The sequence below is a fragment of the Notothenia rossii genome, assembly GCF_949606895.1.
Source record: "Notothenia rossii genome assembly, chromosome: 5".
NCBI classification, from domain to species: Eukaryota; Metazoa; Chordata; class Actinopteri; order Perciformes; family Nototheniidae; genus Notothenia; species Notothenia rossii.
This window is the reverse complement of record NC_136903.1, coordinates 61452408-61473711: the sequence shown is the minus strand read 5'-3', so window position 1 is coordinate 61473711 and position 21304 is coordinate 61452408. Positions and strand designations below refer to the sequence as shown.

General features: G+C 42.6%; 2 long non-coding RNA genes across 2 annotated transcripts; one reads left to right on the top strand and one right to left on the bottom strand.

The window, feature by feature from the left end:
* The first annotated feature begins 12232 nt into the window (after positions 1-12232).
* Positions 12233-14365, top strand: LOC307040783. The gene is made up of 3 exons (XR_013808610.1): positions 12233-12975; positions 13696-13775; positions 14179-14365. It is a non-coding gene; the product is annotated as an uncharacterized lncRNA (long non-coding RNA).
* A 127-nt stretch (positions 14366-14492) lies between these two features.
* LOC307040785 lies at positions 14493-15431 on the bottom strand. Its single transcript, XR_013808611.1, has 2 exons — positions 15341-15431; positions 14493-14817 (listed from the first exon to the last, which is right to left on the bottom strand). It is a non-coding gene; the product is annotated as an uncharacterized lncRNA (long non-coding RNA).
* Positions 15432-21304: the final 5873 nt, after the last annotated feature.

Genomic DNA, 21304 nt, shown 5'->3' with positions numbered 1-21304 from the left:
CTTGACTGAAATGTTTCCTGTTCAATATTCCCACTGATTTCCTTAAAATTCTGGGATGAGAGTCCACATAACAATTTACTCTAACTGTCATTTCCCTTTCATTACTCACCTCAGCAATGGACCTCTCTCCACTGTCCCTGTGTTCTGCCTCTGACTCACTCTCAAGCACCTAGATGTCAAGAGAGGGGGTGAAGTGATAATTATTTATTGAGCAGTATACTCTTTTACATTGAATCATAACAAGTCATACTGAATGTAAATACAACTGACTCTAAAGTAAGTCCCAGTCTGTGACATTGGACATTTTTGAAGACTCAAAGCCCCAAGCAGTAGGTAGAATATTAGCTAGTCTATGTAATGTGCACAGAAAATAAATAGTTAACTGAATACTGGGAAGGAAATTGCCTATAAGCACTCAATAAAACATAAATACACACAAAAAGCTTCTGAATTATAAGAAGTATAATTAAAACATGATGCACATTACCATTTTGAGATAGAGTACCGAAGTTAAAGAACTCAGAAAATAATCTCTTATCGAACTGAGGCTCCAGTAAAACACACTGACTGCATCTCTACATGGACATCATGGTGTTTACATGAGCACAGAGAGATCGGGTTATTCATGTTCCCTGTTTACATGATAAATACTAGTGTAACGTCCGAGGTGTTAAGGCTTCAATGATACTTCTGTGTAACAAAAACTCAGGAACTTAGTACTTTTTGGAGCGTCCCAGATATCGCCTCCGTTTATTATTGTACAGTCACACCACGCTCTCCTTCACCACACCAGGACAGACCATAGACTGTATATACAGCAGTGGTGAGCCGTCGGGGCCCTCTAGGCCCTCTGTGAGGGCCTAAGATATTCTACAAAATAATATTTAAAAACATTAAAAATATATATATATTTCTTTAGTTATAGTTTTCATTAGTTTTACCAAAATAACTTGATTTAATTGTATTTAAAATAACATTTCCAAAGAAATAAATCCTTCGAATCTGCCTATTCAGTTTCTGTTGGAATGTGAAGGGTTAAATGAAAGAAGCTCGTCTCTGCGAGTCACGGCCCATCCACACACAGGCATAAAAAAAATCTTTCAAAGCTTCGCCCATTCACTTGAATGGGGTGACGTAGAAGATTTTTAATCTTCGCCGAACTGCATTGTGGGGAGCGGAGCATGGCTTTGCAAGCATCGTGAGCATCAAAAGTTGAGCAATGTTCAACTTTTGATGCTCCCAATGCTTGCGAAGCTGGCATCAACCAATCAAATCCTGTCTATGCAAATCCCGCCAGTGCAAGCGTTAGCCAATCAAACCGCGTGCAAGCTGGGAGAGCCAGACCACAGTTCATTTCCTCATATTCCGAACAAGAAATTACGGTAGCAAATTCCCCGGTTCTTTACGACCAGAACTATTTACCGGGATACAAACCTGAGGAACCAGGCATGGAGGGAGGTGGCAGAGACAGTGGGTGAAACTGGTAGGTTTTCGCCTGTTTGGGGAGTTTATATCCAGTTTACTTCGTTTTAACATTGCTATTGCTTTGTATGTCGGGGGCGGGAGATTCATGTGATTGGTGGTTAGTCGCGTTGCTCGCAAAAAATCGCCAAGCTTCAGACACGCCCAGCATCAAGATTTTTCATGATTTTTTTCATGCCTGTGTGTGGACGGGCCTTTACTGTGAAGAGGATGGGCGGTCCAGCTATGAATTCACAGAGGGCCCAGCTATAGTAACTGAACGAGAGAGTAATGTCAAATGACAGTACAATTGACCAATCATATCTTCCCTCTAAAGAGAGAAAGAGTTACGAAACTCTTTGATGTCGCCGCCAGCCGGTCACGTGGTTTATGTATGCGTCGGGTGTCGGTACAGCTGTGTACGCTTTGTGTACGGGGTAGAGGATGTGTTCGGGGTCCGTCTCTTACCAGTGACGTCACGACGTACGACGTCACGATGTAATGACGTCAATGACGTCACGCATTGTGATTGGCTGTACGGTAATTTACCCACGCTGTCATTACATTACATTGCATTTAACTGACGCTTAAGTGCATTCGACCAACAAGATAAAAACTTGAAGAAATACAATACAAACTTGAAGAAAAACAAAGACAAATGAGGAGAAGAATAAGAGAAATCGAAGGTAACGTAATATGGTAGGTAATATGTAATGTGTTCAGTGCCGTTGGTACGTTAGTTCAAACAGTAACAACAGACTATTTTTCTTAGCGGATGCATATCAATTTAAATCAATACATGCAACTATTTCACATGTACAATATTTTCTTAGCCCTAATACTTAATACTACTTATTTCGTTTTGATTGTTATATTTGATTATGTAATATATTATCAAGAAATTATATATTATATATCAATATGATATACTTTTATATAATAGATTATCAAAAAAAGTATTTATTAAGTAAGTGATAATGTGCAGCAATCACAATCAAGTCCACAACCGAATCCATAAAGACAAAGTAAATCTGTTTACAGTTGTTTCATATGGATGTGGAGAGGTATCCATATATCTCTTCATTTTGCTCTCAAAGTGCACCAGATTGATGCATTTAACTTCAATATTTAAAAAAGATCACTCCAAAGGGAGTGCTTGTTCTTCCTTCTGTCTGTCTGAATCTGTGTATTCTCATGTTCCGATTAACCCAGCCAAATTTTTCTTCTTTTGTGCCTATATCGACGCCGGGATCTTGAGTCGAGGCTGATCCTCTTGCTGTGGTCCCGCATCCTGGATCCTCTATCCTGAGTTCTGGATTAAGTCGTGGACTTCGGGCCGTGGTCTCCTCGTGCTTTCTCCCTGAAGGCTCCCACAGGATTGTTGACATCTTCGTGGATTCATCCTCTTATTATAGACGCATGCATTTCCTAAAATTCGGTCTACTTATGTTGTAAAATGTATTATCTCTTCGATTTACACACGGCATCTATTGCACGTCTGTCCGTCCTGGGAGAGGGATCCCTCTTCTGTTGCTCTCCCCGAGGTTTCTCCCATTTTTCCCTTTAAACTGTGGGTTTTCTCTGGAAGTTTTTCCTTGTACGATGTGAGGGTCTAAGGACAGAGGGTGTCGTTTTCTTCTCATACTGATATTCTGAACAAACTGCTGTTGTATTAGCTGTAAAATGTCTTTACTGTAGGGTATTTTTTATTATTTGTCCAGCACTTTGGCTCGACCAAAAATCGTTTATAAATGTGCTATATAAATAAAACTTGATTTGATTTGAAAGGGTGTGCGCCAAGGTTCCATATTAGGACCAATAATTTCACCATATATGTAAATAATCTCTAATAATTTTTCAAATGCTGCGCTCCATTTTTATGCAGATGATACTGTTATTTATTGTTCATCCTCTTCTACAGAGCAAAGTCTTGATTTCCTCCAGTCTGCCTTTGATGTTATTCCATCCCATTTATCTCAACTCAAGTTAGTATTAAATGCAGACAACTCCAAACTCATGATATTCTCAAATGGCAAAAAGTTAACTTCTTTTCTCCCCAACATTTGTACTGTTCAAGGGACTGACATTGACATTGAAAGGGTCACTACATACACATATCTAGGTTTTATTATTGATCAGAACTTATCTTTCAAGTCACACACTGAAAATGTTGTTTTAAAATTAGGTTTCCCCTTTCAGACAAGGAAACATTTGATCACTGCAACGTTTTTACCAGTATTGGATTCTGGTGATCTGCTTTACATGAATGCCTCTGACCAGTGCCTAAAGAGTTTGGATACTGTGTACCATTGTGCATTATGTTTTATTACATATATATATATATATATAAATTGTGAGTTTGGAATAAATATGCACTTTATGAAAATTATTAGTTGGTTAGTGTTAGTAAAAAACAGTAAGGTTAATACTGGATGTTTGTTACACTTGGATATGTTTTCTGTAATACTTGTAACATAATTATTCTCCAGTTTATGCATTTGAGTGACTTGCAGTTAATGCTCGTCATTCAATTCAAAACCTTTATTTATCCAGGTAAAATCCCATCGAGATCAATGATCTATTTTTCAAGGGAGACCTGCAGCATGAAGACATAAACAACAGAACAACAAAAGGACATCATACAGCAAAAATTACAGGGATTACAATTTACATATCTATCCACATGTACAGGTACTAACAGCTTCTGATTGTGGAGCATCCAACCGAGCTTTAAAAACATGTAGTGGTACCAGCTTGGTAATTTTCCATTCTTTTTGCAGACTGTTCCAAGTTAGTGGAGCTGCACATCTAAAAGCTTTCTTCCCTAAGACAGTCCTAGCACTTGGCACATTTAATAAAACCACAGCATGAGATCTCAGGCAATAAGTACTTTCAATTTGCCGAGAGATCAGGGAGCAGATATAAGATGGTACTTTATCCAACATGGCTTTGTAAATGAAAAAATGTACCAGTGACTGAGCCTCAGTACATTAAGTGATGGCAAAACCGCCTTGGTTTACAGTCTACAGTGATGCGTAAGTGCTTTACAGTTTGTCACAAATCACAGTGCACTGTGATAGTAAAAACCTTATTGTGGTGTAATTATATATCCAAAGCAGTCAGAAGTCAGAAAATCATTAGTGATGTTTAACCACTCAGAAGACAGCCCATCAAAATGAACACATTGGTACCTCTCAGAGAGGTAGTTCATCTTCTACATATAATAACGGACAAAGTAAAGAATGAAGTGTAGGCTATGTTTAAATGTTCGGAATTTGACCGTGTATGATGGTCCTTTTGAGTTGCCGTACAGCCAATGGCGTACAGCCATTGCTCCGTTTTCATGTTTTTTGAACATGTTTTTCACAAACATTTTCACACGCTAGGAGTATAGGAATACTTCAATTTGGTTCTTCATGATCTGTATATGTGATTTGCCCCCGAGCACCCCTGGGTAAATTACCGTACAGCCAATCACAATGCGTACAATGCGTGACGTCATTTGTAAGAGACGGACCCCGAACACATCGTGTACCCATGGATGTATAATAAGAACTGGAAACAGCGTGGGAGGCGGGGCCTCATTCATTCCTATGAGAGTTGCTCATTAGCGCATGATGATAAAATGGCCCAACTTTCGAGAGAGCGAAACGTCACAGATTACCCGGCATGCCTGAGAAGTACTTGTATGTGCGCTCATAGCGCATGCGCAACTTTAACCATGCCCCACAAATGCTCGTTCACATCAAGCACGTCAATTTGCGTACACTTAACAGCACTGCACGTTCATGACAGCATGGCACTGGATTGTTATATGATGGAGTTTGATATTAACGAGGCAGTTAGCAGCTAGCGGCTAGCTAGTAATTAGCTCTTAGTAGCTTTGTACGTGTTTTATTTTCCTTATGACTGTTGTAAGTAAACATATTTATTCTATATCTTCTTCTATATGTGTATGAGCTCTGTACGTGTTTCTTTACCTTATAACTGTTGTAAGTTAACATATTTATTCTATATTTCCTTCTATATGTGGATTTGAATGTATGTCACAGTCCTCTGTTTATGTATTGTTAAGAAACGCAACACATGGTTTTAACAGTGGAACGATTTATGTGAATGTCAACAGCAACATCCCAAGCTTCTTTCTCGCCAATATTCATTATGTTGTATCTGTACCTTCAACTGTAACTGACCAATTTAGTGTATTTTGTTTGCAAGTCTGTGTTCAACATACTACTTGGAGTACGCTTAACAAGTCTGTACTGAACATGGACACGCAAAACTCTCAACAGGTCAGTTTTTTTTTTCATATCTGATACCAAATCTTGCTGAAATATTGCCACACTGGAGATGTATAGTGTATGCAGTTAAGGGTTTAGTTATTGTACATTTCAATTGTGTTATTTATGTTAAATGTATGATGTATTCAATGTATTCAAAGTGTTCAATGTGTTAAATGTATTCAATGTATTCAATGTATTAAAATAACTACCCAAACATTGTATTTGTTAAATGTTTATTGTTCATTGTATATGTAAGTTATTTATATGTATGTAAGTGTTGAATCGTGTGTATGTACTGTTTGTGATCGTTGTTGTGCCCTCACTCATGGCCTGCACCTTGACGTTGTGAGTGGGCTTTAAACTAAGACAGGCCATTTATGTTTGAAATATCATGCTAACAAACTGCAATTACAGAATTGAATGATAGTGGTTAAATATGTTCATGTCTTGCTGACATTATTTGTTATCCTTTTCCACATAGCCTCTCAGATGGATTCCTGTTTCATCTGTTGGTTTGCCACTGTCCAGTGTCTGCCAGCTTGCTCCCTCTCAGAAAAGTGCCATCTTCTGTCAACAGGAAGAACTGGGGTTATGTACTGTAGCCCAGTTTCTATGAGTATAGGCGCAGCCCTCTAAGGCTATCGCTATTGGGAAATCCCCACTGCACGTGTGCAGCACTGAAAGACTTAATCCACGCCCACCTATGACGTGGGCCCCACCTTCGGGCTCACTTCCGTATAAATAGGAAGTAGGCCCTACAATCCACTCCCACACAAACAGCTTTTCTTCAGCTATTCGCGGAGCCAGTGGGGCCCGACCCTTAGAGGGCTGCGCCTATACTCATAGAAACTGGGTTACAGTACGTAACCCCAGTTCTATATCGTATAAGACTTTACCCTCGAAGGCTATCGCTATTAGGTTAAGGGCGAAGCAGGATGTAGTCTACGCCCCACTGGTTCCGTCCATTACCAGAAGCACAAAACACACCTACTCAGTTAATAACCCATGTCCATTTCGCCCTGTGTAATGGAGCATCACATTCCCAGGGAATATAGCATTAAAAAATGAATATTCTCCATACGGGAAAGAAGGTAGGGTAAATAGGCTACCTGTCGTTATAAAAAGTAGAGACCAAAGTCCAACTTGTTAAAACGATCAAAGAGGGGGAAAAGGGCAGCTCTCTAAGTGCCGACAGGCAGGAGAGAGGGCACGCAGTTGAGTCCCTGACATTACTCACTCTGAGAGGACACTCAGTACTGAGTGCGTCAGAGAGGAATGGGAAACATCCCGAAAAATACAAACGAATAAAAGAACAGGGGGAAGACCAAGATGCAGCAGTGCAAAGGTCCTTCACTGTCATTCCTCCGCGCAACGCCGTAGAGGAGGAAAATCCTCTGGTGCTGTGCGCTTTGATGTTCTCCGGGGGATCCGCCCCAGAGGAGACATACACCTGTGACACAGCCTCACATAGCCAGTGTGACAGGCGTTGTGCAGACAGAGGCTGCCCTATTGAGCGCTCTCTGTAATGCACAAACAGACGAGCTGCGTAAAGCAGCCGTGCGTGCAATATAGCATGACAGTGTGCGCACGGGACGGAGGGGATGAGATGTGGCTTCTTCCTCTGATGCGTGAGGAGGAGGAAAGAAGCCATCCAAAGTTATCACTCTCGATCTAAAAGAGCTTGTGATAACCTTTGGCATAAAAACCGGGTTAGGGCGCAAAACAGCTGAGCTGCGTTCTCCTTGGATCCGGAGACATGACGGAGCCACAGAGAGAGCAGACAAATCACTCACCCTTTTAGCTAATGTCAGAGCCAAGAGCAGAGCTACTTTGGCTGACAAAAACTTCAGGGGAACCTGATCTAAAGGTTCAAATGGAGCTATACTCAGTGCGCGTAACACTAAAGCCAAAACCCATTGAGGTGCCAAAGCGCGTGACACAGGTCTGAGTCTCTGTGCTCCCCGTAGAGAACGTTTTGTCAGAGGGTGACTAAACACCGTGCTGATCCCAAAACCTACGTGGCAAGATGAAATGGCAGCAGCATATGTTTTGACTGTGCTATAAGCCAATTCCTGTCCAGCTGGAGGAACGACAGCACGAGGCAGGGGGCCCGTAACGGGGTCCAGGCTTTTCCCTACATACCAAACGGAACATTGTCCATTTGGCTGTGTAGGATGTGTGTTCAGCAGCTGCGCTGATCGTTACTTTGTTGTCTGTTCGAATCAACACATGTTGATTGTACAGTAACGGGGCGAAGTGCTGGCTTACTTTCCATACGGAGAGTAATTCCTGCACGTTTATATGGAGAGACATGTTACCCGGCCTATGTCCCCCCACTGCCTGCGACATGCACGTTCCTCAGCCTGCGAGAGATGCGTCTGCGAACACTGCGGTGTGTGACGTCATTCTGCTCAGGGGCACCCCCACTGACGTGGAGATCTTTCCAGTAGGTCAAATCCAAACCCACGGAAGGAGGAATGTACACCATGCATCTCCTCTGATGCACAGGGTCGATACGCAGGCGAATAAACCACCTCTGGAAGTCTCCTCACTGTGAAGGAGACCCAGGGGGATCACCACGTGACCAGCTGATATAATGCCTAACAGCTGCATCACGGAGAGGGCTGTCACCTCCCCGCGGGGTGTGACGCGCCGGAGGAGAGCTGTCCGAGCTGCCTAAAAACCAATAGGTTTTAAAGACAGCCGGTTTATGCAGAGAGCCATGCTGCCTATAACCCACAGGTTAGGGGCAGCCGGCTTAACCGGTGAGCCTTGCTGCTTATTATTATCCATCTGTCCATCGAACACACGCGTCGCCACTCTGAGTAATACTCTGAGAGCGTGCGACATGCTCTGGATGTGCGGTGGTTGTCATGGTGACGAGCCACGTCAGAGCCCTCGCCGCCGTTGCCCGTTTAGCAACCCAAGAGGGGCCCGGTCCGAAAAGGCTGCTCGGGGGCCTCCACACACTGCATCTCACACCGGCTCTCATCCTGTCTCTGTTTAGGAGAAGGCTCGTAAACTGGACATTGAGGCGCGTTTCACGCTCAAACCTACTGAGGAATGAGCGGAGGTGTGTGCAGTGCTATTTACACAGTGCGTAATAACAGCCCTGGGCTCATTACGACCGTCTGTAGTATAGGCACATCTGGGACAGAGGCAAAACCGTGCTGCCTGCTAACCGACAGGTTAACAGCTGCACCGGAGGAGAGCTGTCAGTTTCTCCATTCTCTGCTGTGAGAGTCGCGCTCTCATGCGGGCTGAGTTCAATTCCACTCCCAGTTAAATGTCTGGGAGGGAAGAGGACAGCTCTTCTTCCAGTTGATAATGAAACCCAGGTTTGATAGATGAGATACGAGCTGTATCGTCTGAAAAACCGCTTCCTCCCTGGAGCGAGCCAGCCACAGCCGGTTGTCCAGGTAAAATAACACTCTCATCCCCATTCTGAGTAGCTGCTCCAACCGTCTCCACCCACTTTGTAAAAAGTGTGTGGAGCCAGGAATGAGAAACGCAGGAATTTGCTGTGTTTCGGGATGATGGATACGTGGAGGTAAACATCCTTCAAGACTATGGATGTGAACCTCCCTGGTGAACACACTCCAGCACCTGTTTGATCGTCAGCATGGGAAAAGGCCATTCCTTTGTTGGACACTGACAGATCGAGGATGGGTCTCATTCCCCCCGCCCCGTCTCCTTCGGGACCAGAAAATAGCGGGAGTAAAAACCCTGATTTTCTTCCCCTTGAGGAACCCTGGAAAAAGGCTTTCTTTAAACCGAGTTTCTGCCGCTCTGCAAGGAGCGCGAGACACTGTTCCTGGGATGACAGGATTCCCTGTATCCCGTAGAACTGCGGGGGGGAGAGGCGAACTGCAGAGACTACCCTCTGCCCATCCGCCTGCTCATCCATCTGTTCATCAGACACACACGCCGCCACCCTGAGTACCATACAGTACTCTGATAGCGCCGGGTGTACTTTCTCTGGATGTGCTGTGGTTGGTGACAAACCACGCCAGAGCCCTCCACACGCTGCATTTCACACAGGCTCTCGTTATGTCGTCGTTTAGGAGAATACTCGTAAACCGCGCATTCACGCTCAACACCACTAAGGGATGAGCGGAGGTGTGTGTAGTGCTGTCCACACGATGCGTAACAATGGCCATCCGTGGGCTTGTTACGACCGTGGGAAGGAGGTGTCTGAGACAGAGGAAAAATCCATGCTGCCTAAACCCAAAAAGTTTAAGGTAGACGGATTTGAATAGCAAGCCTTGCTGTTTTATTAACCGATAAGTTAAAAAACCCAGCCGGCTTAGGCAGTGAGCCAAGTAACCAATAGGCTATTGGCAGCCGGCTTAACCGGGGAGCCTTGCTGCATATTAACTTCCCTCTGTACATCTAACACACGCGCCGTCACTCAAGGCGCGAACCCGCTCTGGACGTGCTGTGGTTGTCATGGTGACAAGCCATGCCAGAGCCCTCCAGACGTTGCATTTCACACAGGCTCTCCTTATGTTGCGTTTAGGAGAAGGCTCGTAAACCGGACATTTAAGGTGCGTTTATGCTCAACACCCCTGAGGGATTAGCGGAGGTGTGTGCAGTGCTGTCCTCACTGTGATAATGGCACTCGTGGCTCATTACGACCGTGTGTAGGGTTGGAAGGTTTGGGACAGAGGAAAAAAATCCGAGCTGCCTAAAAACCAATAGGTTTTAAGACAGCCGGTAATGCAGCGAGCCATGCTGCCTATAACCGACAGGTTAGGGGCAGCCGGCTTACCCGATGGGCCTTGCTGCTTATTATTATCCATCTGTCCATCGAACACACGCGTCGCCACTCTGAGTAATACTCTGAGAGCGCACAACATGTTTTGGATGTGCTGTGGTTCTCATGGTGACGAGCCACGCCAGAGCCCTTGCCACCGTTGCCCGTGAAGCAGCCCAAGAGGGGCCCGGACCGAAAAGGCTGCGAGGGGGCCTCCACACACTGCCTCTCACACCGGCTCTAATCCTGTCTCTGTTTAGGAAAAGGCTCGTAAACTGGACATTGACGCACATTCACGCTCAAACCTGCTGAGGAATGAGCGGAGGTGTGTGCAGTGCTATTCACACAGTGCGTAATAACAGCCCTAGGCTCATTACGACCGTGTGTAGTATAGGCCCATCTGGGACAGAGGAAAAACCGTGCTGCTATAACCGACAGGTTAGGAGCATCAGGTTTAAACGTCAAGCCCTGTTGTCTAATAACCGACTGGTTAATTACAGCTGGCTTGTGCCGCGAGCTCTGCTGCTGCGCTAACCAACCGGTTACAGCCGGCTCAAACGGCGAGCCCTGCTGTCTGCTAACCGACAGGTAGCAAACAGCTGGCTTATGCACCTCCACACGCTGTATTGCACAGCGGCTCTCATCATGTCGCCGTTTAGGAGAAGACTCGTAAACCGGACATTGAGGTTCACGCTCAAACCTGCTTGAGGAATGAGCGGAGGTGTGTGTAGGAGGCACATATGTAACATAGGAAACAAACCCGGGCTGTCTAATTAACTGACAGGTTTTTAAAGACAGCCGGTTTGAGCCGTGAGGCAGCCGCTTATGCCGCTTTTTTTATGTCATCCGGAGGAGAGCTCCTCTCTGAACCGGGGGAACGGGGAGATCTCATTAGGCGGCTGCCTTTCCGATGATCTCCGGGAGTTCCTGGAGAATACCGGCTATCGACGGCAGAACCTAGGCTCGGCTACCGGGCTGACACCGGGCCCCTGCCCCGTCTCCCCCGCCGGATTAGAGGGAGACAGGGCGGGGGAACCACATTGTGATTCGTGAATGGAGGGGAAAGAGTCGCCTGACTGCTGCCCGCCACTCAGATCCAATAAATAAAGGGCTTGGTCCACAGAGTAAGACACCTGGACTAGCCAATCATCCTCGGCCGCAGCAGTGAGAGCGTCCGCTCTCCACTGTCTGTGGGCCAGAGGGAGACGAACACAATGAGTGCACGACAACTGGGGAGTGAGAGCCGCGTTTGCGTGCTCTAATCCCCGGCAGGACTCACACCATGAGCTCCGGTCGTAACTCATATGTCGGGTTGACACCGGGGCCACGCCCTGTTTCCCCCGACGGAGGAGAGGGAGGATGGGCCCAGGGGAACCAGGAATGTTTGCTTTTTAGTAAACAGCTCTGAAAAGAGCTTTGTGCCTGAAAGTGCTTCTGCAACGGAGTGCTGAAGAAAAGTGGGAGTGGATTGTAGGGCCTACTTCCTATTTATACGGAAGTGAGCCCGAAGGTGGGGCCCACGTCAGTATATACGCCACTCATAGGAGATTACCCAATAGCGATAGCCTTAGAGGGCGAAGCCTTATACGATATAGAACTGTTGAACACTTGTCACTATATGAAGCTCAGCGCAAGTTCTTTCAGGAAGACTGGGCATGTATACATTCACTCCGCAGCTGCTTATAATCAGCTCATCACGGGCGCTGTCTTTAACCTATTACATTCACCTCAATCTCCAGCAGCCAATCACCGTGCTGCAGCCAAACTTTAAAATGGTTCTCCTCTCTCCTGCAGTCAGCTGTGATTGCAGGTGTTCATGCTGCCTCCCGCCTCCTCTCCACCCACCTCCGTTCATCATATCCAGAGCCAGGAGAGCTAATCCAAAGACCTCATCACACCTCCTCTTCATCCCATCTCCTCATCAAATCCAGATCTTCAGCATCATCATCACCAGTGTCTAGGCCAAGCGGCAAACTCTGTGGAAGAGCCGGGACGCCAATACGGAAGTGGCACACACTGCAGTTCATATATTGGCCGATAGGGACTGACTGCAGAAAGGAGCAATTTCCATAGACCCCCATGTTAAAATGCCCAACTTTACAGCAGAAAAAACATGTTTCTACCCATGGATGCAATAAATATTATTATGAATATAGTTAGATTCCACCTTCATGATTATGGATCTGTGAGTGAATTGTTTTCTAACACGACCCTTTTATTTATATTAGGTCTTAACGTTTTTGCATAAATTAGGGCGTGGTCACATTGAGTGACGGCTCTGTGAAGTGACTGCTGCTGTTAGCTTCATGTCTCTCTGCTAGCTGCTCCGTGAAGCTACAGGCACTCTGCCTGTTCAGCTCATCCAGGGAACACAACTTGCCCCCGGCCGTGTTTGTTTCTTCTTCATGCTTATATATCGGACTATTGTGACTCGCTCTGCGGTTGAAACAGACGGTGCATGAATGCGGTTTTGCGGTAAGTGAAATCCGAGTACTTATTTATGTGTTAATGATTTTAATCAGCTACGTAATTAAGGTTACGGCTTGGGTTAGCGTGTAAGCGAGTGGTAGCTACATCGGTGCTAACGATGCTAATAGTAGCCTCCAAGTTAAAATCATAGACTATATTTATATAGGTTAAAACGAAATAGACAAGTGTTAAGTAGGATAATACTGTACAACAAACGGCTTCTGTTTGAGGTAAAGGAGATAAAATAAGGTCATCCTTGTAACTTACTGTAGAGAGATTATTATTATTTAGGTAGGAACTGTATGCATCGCTAAGGTTAATTTAAATTGCCTATGGTCAAGTATGTAGACAAGCTAATGTCGAAGTAGTGTATGTGAAATCAACCTCACAATAAGATGTGTGTATATTACAATTATTAATGTCATATTTCAAGATGATTACTTAGATATGACATTATGGTTGGTTGAGCTGGAGTTCATTATTGAGCTTACACGTTAACATCACAGTCATCTGAAGAACAAACCCAAACCTTGTTGTTTTTATGAATTGCATTACCAAATTGGTATCAAATAAACAGCAAGCATTGGTAACTCAACTTCCAAAGTTACAGTAAAATAAAAAGGACCCTGACTCGGACAATACACAATCCAACATGTTCAACAGAAGAGAATCAGTTATATTGTTTGTACACATGGTACTTTACATATATATATCTGTTTGTTTAAGGTGTCCAGGTGATGCAGACAGGCTGGACCAGAGAGTGAGAGACAGAACTGGACTCCTCACAGCAGTGAACTTCAGCAAAGGTACAAATACTGCAATATGATTTTGTCAGCTTTCTAATTTAATGTATTAAAGGCAAAGATATTTAACACATAGTGAGAACTGCTACTATTTATCTCTCAATATTGTCTGTAAAAAACGTGGTAAAAGTTATTCTTTCAGTGAGACAACAGAGCAAGCTTCTACAGTTGCACTACATTTTGATAACAGTTCAATATTATTTTGATAATAACATATATTTCAATGTTGATGAACTTCATACTGTTCATTCATAATCTCATTGTCTTTGTAGCTCACTGTTAAAATACAAATTACAATTACAGAATAATTATATCTACAGCCCCTAAACACACAAACACACCGCTTTCATAAATAACACACTTGTTCTGCAATAATATGTTTTATGTTTCCTGTAATCTTTGTTAGGAAAGGACCTGCCTGAAAGACACGACATGTTCTCCTTCTCTGAGGGTCAAGAAGAACATCCAAGAGGAAAATTAAAAGCTGATGCTATGAGATTTTAAGACCAGTACACTAAGAAACTACTTTTATTGTAAAAACAGTCAGCTGATCGAATGCACCTATTTCCACATCTACACTCCATCAGCGGATTATTTCTATTTGCCTCGCTTGTGCCTTGTACCGCAGAGTTTGCAACGTCACAATAAAATAGGGCCAATCTTCAGTCAGATGTGAATGTGTAATCTAACATTTTCAGTAAGAATAATGGACAAAAGGAGTGCAAATACAAATACAATTTATTGAAATGTGAACCAAAAGTTAATCAAATGTTTTAAATTAAACGCACATATGGACAGAAGGTGTAAACCTATTAAATGTATAAGTAAACACATTTAGTCAAATAAAGTGACAGATTAGGCCTGTGCAGTTGGTATCAGCTTTGCCCAGCATGGGCTCCTCCATCAGTCCCTCCCCCCAGTCCCCCTCGCAGAGGAAAGACCCTCAGTCCTCTCCAAACCAACAGACAGGACATCCATCAGACGGAGGTTTCTCCCTGAAGTCTCTGCAACTTTCTGGACACCACGCTGTCTCAATCCGTCCACACTGAATATGAGAGGGGGAAAATGAAAATAACAAATGATTTAGACAATAAGAAACATAAAGTTGACTGTTGAGTTGCTCAGTTTGTTTAGATTGTCAATACTATTACTGTATAACTAATATATCAGGTTAAGAGGCACATTCAAATAAAGATTGGTCTTTAAATACATGTTGTCTTTTGAATTTGTTTTTCTAAAGTCAAGGATCTATAACTGGTACTTAGTTTTAATGATACAGTCTGGTTATTATGCTGTTTGGAGGAGGTCTCACAGGTAAGAGCACTAACTAGCTACCATCACATGTACCTTAGCTTGACTTAAATGTATTAAACATATAATTAAGTGATATCAAAATATAAATAACTAATGTGATGCAAACATATTAATATTTGTTTGATTCCAATGTTGAATTTAGCAAAATTGCATACAAACGTTAAGGGATTTTAAGATTCTGAAGTATTATGCTAAAAACTCAATAACTTAGATTATTATTTATAGTTTTTCTTAATAGTTTCATGTCCGCTTACCTTAGAAACGTAAAATACCACGGCAGTGTGCCGATGGGGAGCATGTTAGCTTAGCTTGGTAACTTCAGCTAGCTCTGTAACTTTAAGCTCTGTGGCAGGAGGTCCCGCCTCGGCTCCGCCTCTTTGCCCTTATAGAGAGGCGAAGTCCCTCCCCTTCCGGGAGCCTCCATGGGACCCCGGAAGCGGAAAATTATACATTGAAGTCAATGGATACAGAAAAGTTATCTTTTGATCCCGTTTGAATTGTGCCACAAATGACACATATGATGTTTGTCAATCTTAAACAATAATTTCCATGTAAAAAAAGTCACAGTTTGTCGTAAAACTGTTGAAATATAAGACTATGAAAAATACGCAACTAGAAAGACTACAAATCCCAAATGCATTCTGGGTCGCGTAAGGCGATAATTCTCCAAGACTGGTTGCGACTCGCAAAGCAAAGAGGAAGAAGAAGACTGATTTATTCCCTCCAATAAATATAAGAGATGGCTCCAATAAATTCATTTTTACAAGGTGCCTGTGTGCTTTGTACCAGGTTGTAATCACAAAAGAGATCATACCACTTGCTCGTTCTATCTCTTCCCGTCTTATGAAAGGACCATGAGTCGTTGGACCAAACATATCAGGTAATATACATGTTTTGCATGGAACATAGTCAAGTTAGCTACCTAGCTAGTAGCGAGCATGTTAGTTAGCATTACATTACATTACTTAGGCTTGTCATTTGTATTAGCCTTAACATGAAGTAAACCAAAATGTTAAACAGTAAGAGTAGTCATGATGGTAAGTATTTTGTGAAACATTTGAAGAGTGGCCTATCGCCCCCTCCACCAGGTGCTAAGGGGGCGGGAGGTAGGCTAACGCCACATTAGCATATTTTCTACTTAAAGAGCACCTTCCAGGTTAAAGACACCTGTGAATAAATGTGTAGGAAAATGATGAATACACTAGATTTTCCCAAAAATATACAGAAATATACACTACAGTGACATCTGGCGTCGTTTTTGTAAGAAATGTTCACTTCCGCATAAAAAAGCCTCGGCACGTGACCTCCCGCGTGTGACGTAACACGGGGGACACAAGGGGGAGAGCGGCCGGTGTAACATATTAATAAACATGGATCCCAATGCTAGTTTCGACACAGAAGAAGTTGAACATGAATATTCAAATGCATATGACGGACCACAACCTTATAATTATGAGCCTGCTAGTGTTGGGGCAGAATCTCTGCTCCGCGCCGTTCCTATATGAGCGGGTTCTCAAAAGAAGGAAAAATTAAAAGCAGCCAGGATAAGGGTTAAACAATAATCTGCTTTAATGGCAAAATCATACAAATACTTCACCTAATCACGAAACACTCTGCAGAGTACTCCGGGCTCAGGTTCTACCACCGTGTGAGACACGTTTCAGGAACGGCCAGTCAAAAACAAGAGCGCCGATCTTCAAAATGATCACAACATTTATACACAGAGTTCACTTCTGAGCAAGCTAGACAGTGAGTTGGCAGTGTTCCATTGGTCGGTTTCACTTCTGGGCGGGACCCCAAGTAGTAAGTCCACAGTTGTTGATTCCATGTTGCTTCTGTGCGTGTGTGTGTGTGTGTGTGTGTGTGTTTCTGTCCCTCTGCCCTCAGGCAGATCCCCCAATCAGTGATTTGGAGTCATGACAGAGGACTCTTTGACAGGACACATACTCATTCCCCCCAAACATCTTCAACACACACAAACATCCTATCATGTATCTTTAACAGAAGTTAATTGTTCTTATCGCTTAATGGCTTCCCTGAACTTCCCTTCACCCCAAAGTCAGCTTACTAGGAATGAATACATTTTATTGATAAGCTCAAAAGGACGTTTATCTTGTTTACTGCTGGGTGACCCAAGTCTCAAGGCCTGCAGGATGTGTACGAGATAAACATTAATTCTACAATACTTTAACTGCCTTATATCTGAAAATGTATCTGGGAATTCCCCTGTTGATTGCAAGGACTATTGATAATTAACAGAGAGACCCTAGGGGCCTCTTCTTGGTATCTGCTAGGCAGAAGTCACTCAATGCAGAAATCACAAGTTTAACACACATTCTATATAAGGTGACATTAAAATGAATATACCAGATTGAACTTTCCTGCCATAACACGTTACTTTAATACTTCAAATAATTCAAATAATACTTCAATTCCCCCTTTTGGTCTCGCCCCACGAGACCAACTCACATAAGACATTTGAAACACAACTACTTTCATTCCTTGCTACTGTGTCTGTCCCCCTTCATTAAACCTTTGTGAACAGAACACAACTTTCAATGTCAGTGAAGGAACTATCAGAGTGAGAGCCTGAGTGCCAGAAAGCAGCATCCTTGCGTGTTGTTGAATCCTCAGCCCCCCCCCCCCCCATCAGCGGAAAACGCCAACAAGGGCACCTGATAGGGAGGGGGAGATGCGGCCTTTCCTTCAAAGGTGGAACTGATGAATCTGATCAGAGAGAGAAGTAGACTGCTCTGCTGCCTCGAGAAGTCCCCCAGCCCGCTGACGCCAGCTTCCGAGTCGTCTGCTGTAGGGATGTCCTCGTTGATGATAGCCAGGTCCGTCCTGATGTCCTCCATGGTCCTAGCCGGTGATTTCCTCGCCGCACACTGGCTCCAGTAGTACCCGATGTCCCCCTTTTCTCCTAGGAGGACGGCATGAGATGTCCTCTGGGTCACTCTGTAGAGGCTGGAGAACCTGGGGTTGATCCACCTTCAGCCAGACGAACTCCGCTGTGTCGGCCTCCTGCTCCTCGGGTCCCCCTTTTGGCGTCAGGAACCTGTGTGGAGAAATCTGATACCCACCCCTCAAGTCTACGCTCAGGGCTTCTGGGCCCTCAGGTGTTTGACCCACCACTGGTAGGCCGCTTGGAGCCTGTTGGTGGGCTGTCTTAAAACAACAGCTGTCTGTGAACAGGTTTTCTAAATTAGTTGCAGACCTCCTATCTGCCAGTGCAGCTTCAGAATCTTAATACTTGGCCTGTGTCAACAAAACAAACCTCAACTTCTTTAGGTGAACTAAATAACATATTTCAATAGCTCTGAATTTCGGACAAGCATCTGTGTTATTATAAATGAAATCCTTGAGATCCTATTTAAAATCTAAATCTAATATTAACTGCTAATGTCTCTGATAAAGAAACACACTAATGTTATGGATTAAAAACAACTAAAAATCATGATACTGACAAAGTGAATAATTTCCTGGTGATACTGCTTCTACCTGTCAGTGCTTAGATATTATCAAGCTGAAAAAATGAATACAGAAATCCAACATACTGTCATCAAATGTCTTTCTATTATGAATTTAAATTAAATGTACATCCCAATAATGATCTAAACAGTCTATGGCTTTTACTTCTTTACCAGGCTAATTACAAGATGTTGTCTAAATTAAATTATATCTCATTACATTACTATGTTTTAACTTAGCTGTAATATGTTCTTTCTAAATTTCAAACCTCAGTTATTTTAATACCTGTTGAAATATTACAAAATTGTTTCATCATCACAGTTCACCTTCTCATTCTCATTCTGGAATTACCTCTCAGTAGCCCCTTGGCCATTGATTCTGCATCTGTGTTACCTGTTATAACTCAATCAATATTAGAAACATGTCAACATTTTTTAGGAAACCTCTCGTTTCCCTTGGAGCTCCAGAATAATGTGTTCGTCTAAAAACATGCTTGGTTAGTCATTGTTTTAGAATCATGCAGTTGCACTGATCACATGCAGACATTTCATTCACACTCACACTGTCAGGTTTTAAAGTCAAGTTCGGTCAGCCCCAGAGTCAGTCATTGATAGTGCTTTTCTCAAGTCACACTGTCAGTCAGGGTCAAAGGTCATTTGGTCTCAGTCTTTTTGGCCATGTCGTGCTCTGCAGACACTTTAATATTCTACTAGCTGGAGTTGTACTAGTGACATCATTGTGTTGATGTCAACCAATGCAACAAAGTTTTTCTCGTGTTCGCAGCACCATTTTCTTCAGATGTTTAACAAACAAATTATCAATACACTTTATTAATATACCGCCCCTAGGAAACACAATACCTGACAAATGTTCATGCAAGGCATTCTTAAGTGAACCTGCAGAAAACGGCCTTTTGAATTAATATTCCAAATTAATCAATAATAATAACAATAATCCATTTTATCAATTTGTTTACCCTTAGAAGTGAACATACCTCATAATGTTACATCAGGATGTTAAACTAAGCTATAGCCAAATCAATCATTATTACTGTTTCAGATCTAACTGGAGGTTGAACAAACAAAACCTTTTTTTGTTTACATCATGCAAACCACTAACATATTTTCCAATTTCAGCATCAGCCTTGTTACTCTAAAATTACGTCTTAAATAGGAATATTAGAAATGAAACAAATAGTTAATCTTCATAAATGTTCTTAACAAATGGAGAGTAATGCCATCTCTCTATCTAGTGAATAGCCAACATATTTTAAAAATGTCAGATATACAAAAATAAGCCTAAATACTCTTTTACTATGAAAGTCTAAAGCTAGACCTAAGCTGAACAGTTTTTTAATGGACAATTTAATCTAGAAACAAAACAAAACTGGACCTGTGTTCTTGTTATGTGTTCTTCAAAATACATTAGTAAATACCTTGTGAAGTATTCACAATATAACTAATCCTCTCTAGGATATGAAACCATTCATCTTTAACCAGATACTATTTCCCTATTTATTTTTAGTTCGTGATAATAATGGTATAACGTCCACCCGTTTACCCATAGCTAGTCACTATGTCAAGATTATCATGTGTGACATAATAATCAGATGTCTTGTTTGCCAAACAAGGATATTAAACTTTAATCTTTTCAGTATTCCAGACCATCATTAAACAATCAGCCTCCCTTCCTAAACACTAAGCATATCGTTCTACACAACCTTCCGGTAAACTCTTGCACAGTTATGCTATAAAATCATTGCATGATTTCTTCAGAGTCTGAACAGACTGAGATCAGCCTGTCTCTTGATCTTGTCATATTGAGAACAGTCAATGATTCATTGTCTTCTTCAGCTGTAGTCAGTGGCAGGGCCCCCAAAAGGCTAGAACCGGCCCTGGTCAGTGGGCTCCAAGGAAACTCTCTCTGGCATTGGGATGTCCTGAGGGGAAAGGGACCTCTGGATCAATGTGATACAATCAGCAGACACACTTTGTCCTCTGTACAGCAGAAATCCCCAAAAACTGCAGTACCTCTTCACACCACTGTTGCCTTGACAACGAGGCACAAGCCAACTGTCAAAACCTCCTCAGAGATGTGTTCTTTGCACAGTTCTTCTGTTTCTGTAATGAGCAACTTTTCACCAACACTGATTCAGAGTACAACCCAAAGGTGGCGCACAACTATCCAATGCTGCTGTAATCACAGCAAATCAGCTACTGAGAAAAACTCAATGTAAATCTCTCCCCCAGCGGGTTACAAAATAAAACAGCTGAGTGTCTATATGGTCAGGAATGCTGAAACATGTGAATGTTAAACCCATTAATGGTAACAGTCTTCTTATTCTTCATTACTTCAGTTCATAGGCAAAACAAAGACACCTTTCTTAACCACTATAGATTCATCTTTTATCTACTTGCTTATTCTATTCTTTTTCAAATTGTTTATCTAAGTTGTGTGTTACAAGCATGGTTAGATTTGTAACAGAATACAAAACTAACTGTATTCAGCGCTATATATTTAAAACAAGTAATCTGATTACAGTTAATGAATATATTTTTGGAACACTCAAAATAATTATTACAAAATGTAATCTTCATTATTACTAAAGCTGAAACCTAAATAAATCATCATGGAAAAATGTTCTGTCCTTATGACTTAATTGTTTCAATAAAAACTAAAAAGCATTGTGAAAACTCCCATTTTGAGAACAAATCTCAACACTTTTATTCCATCTAAGCACGAATGTT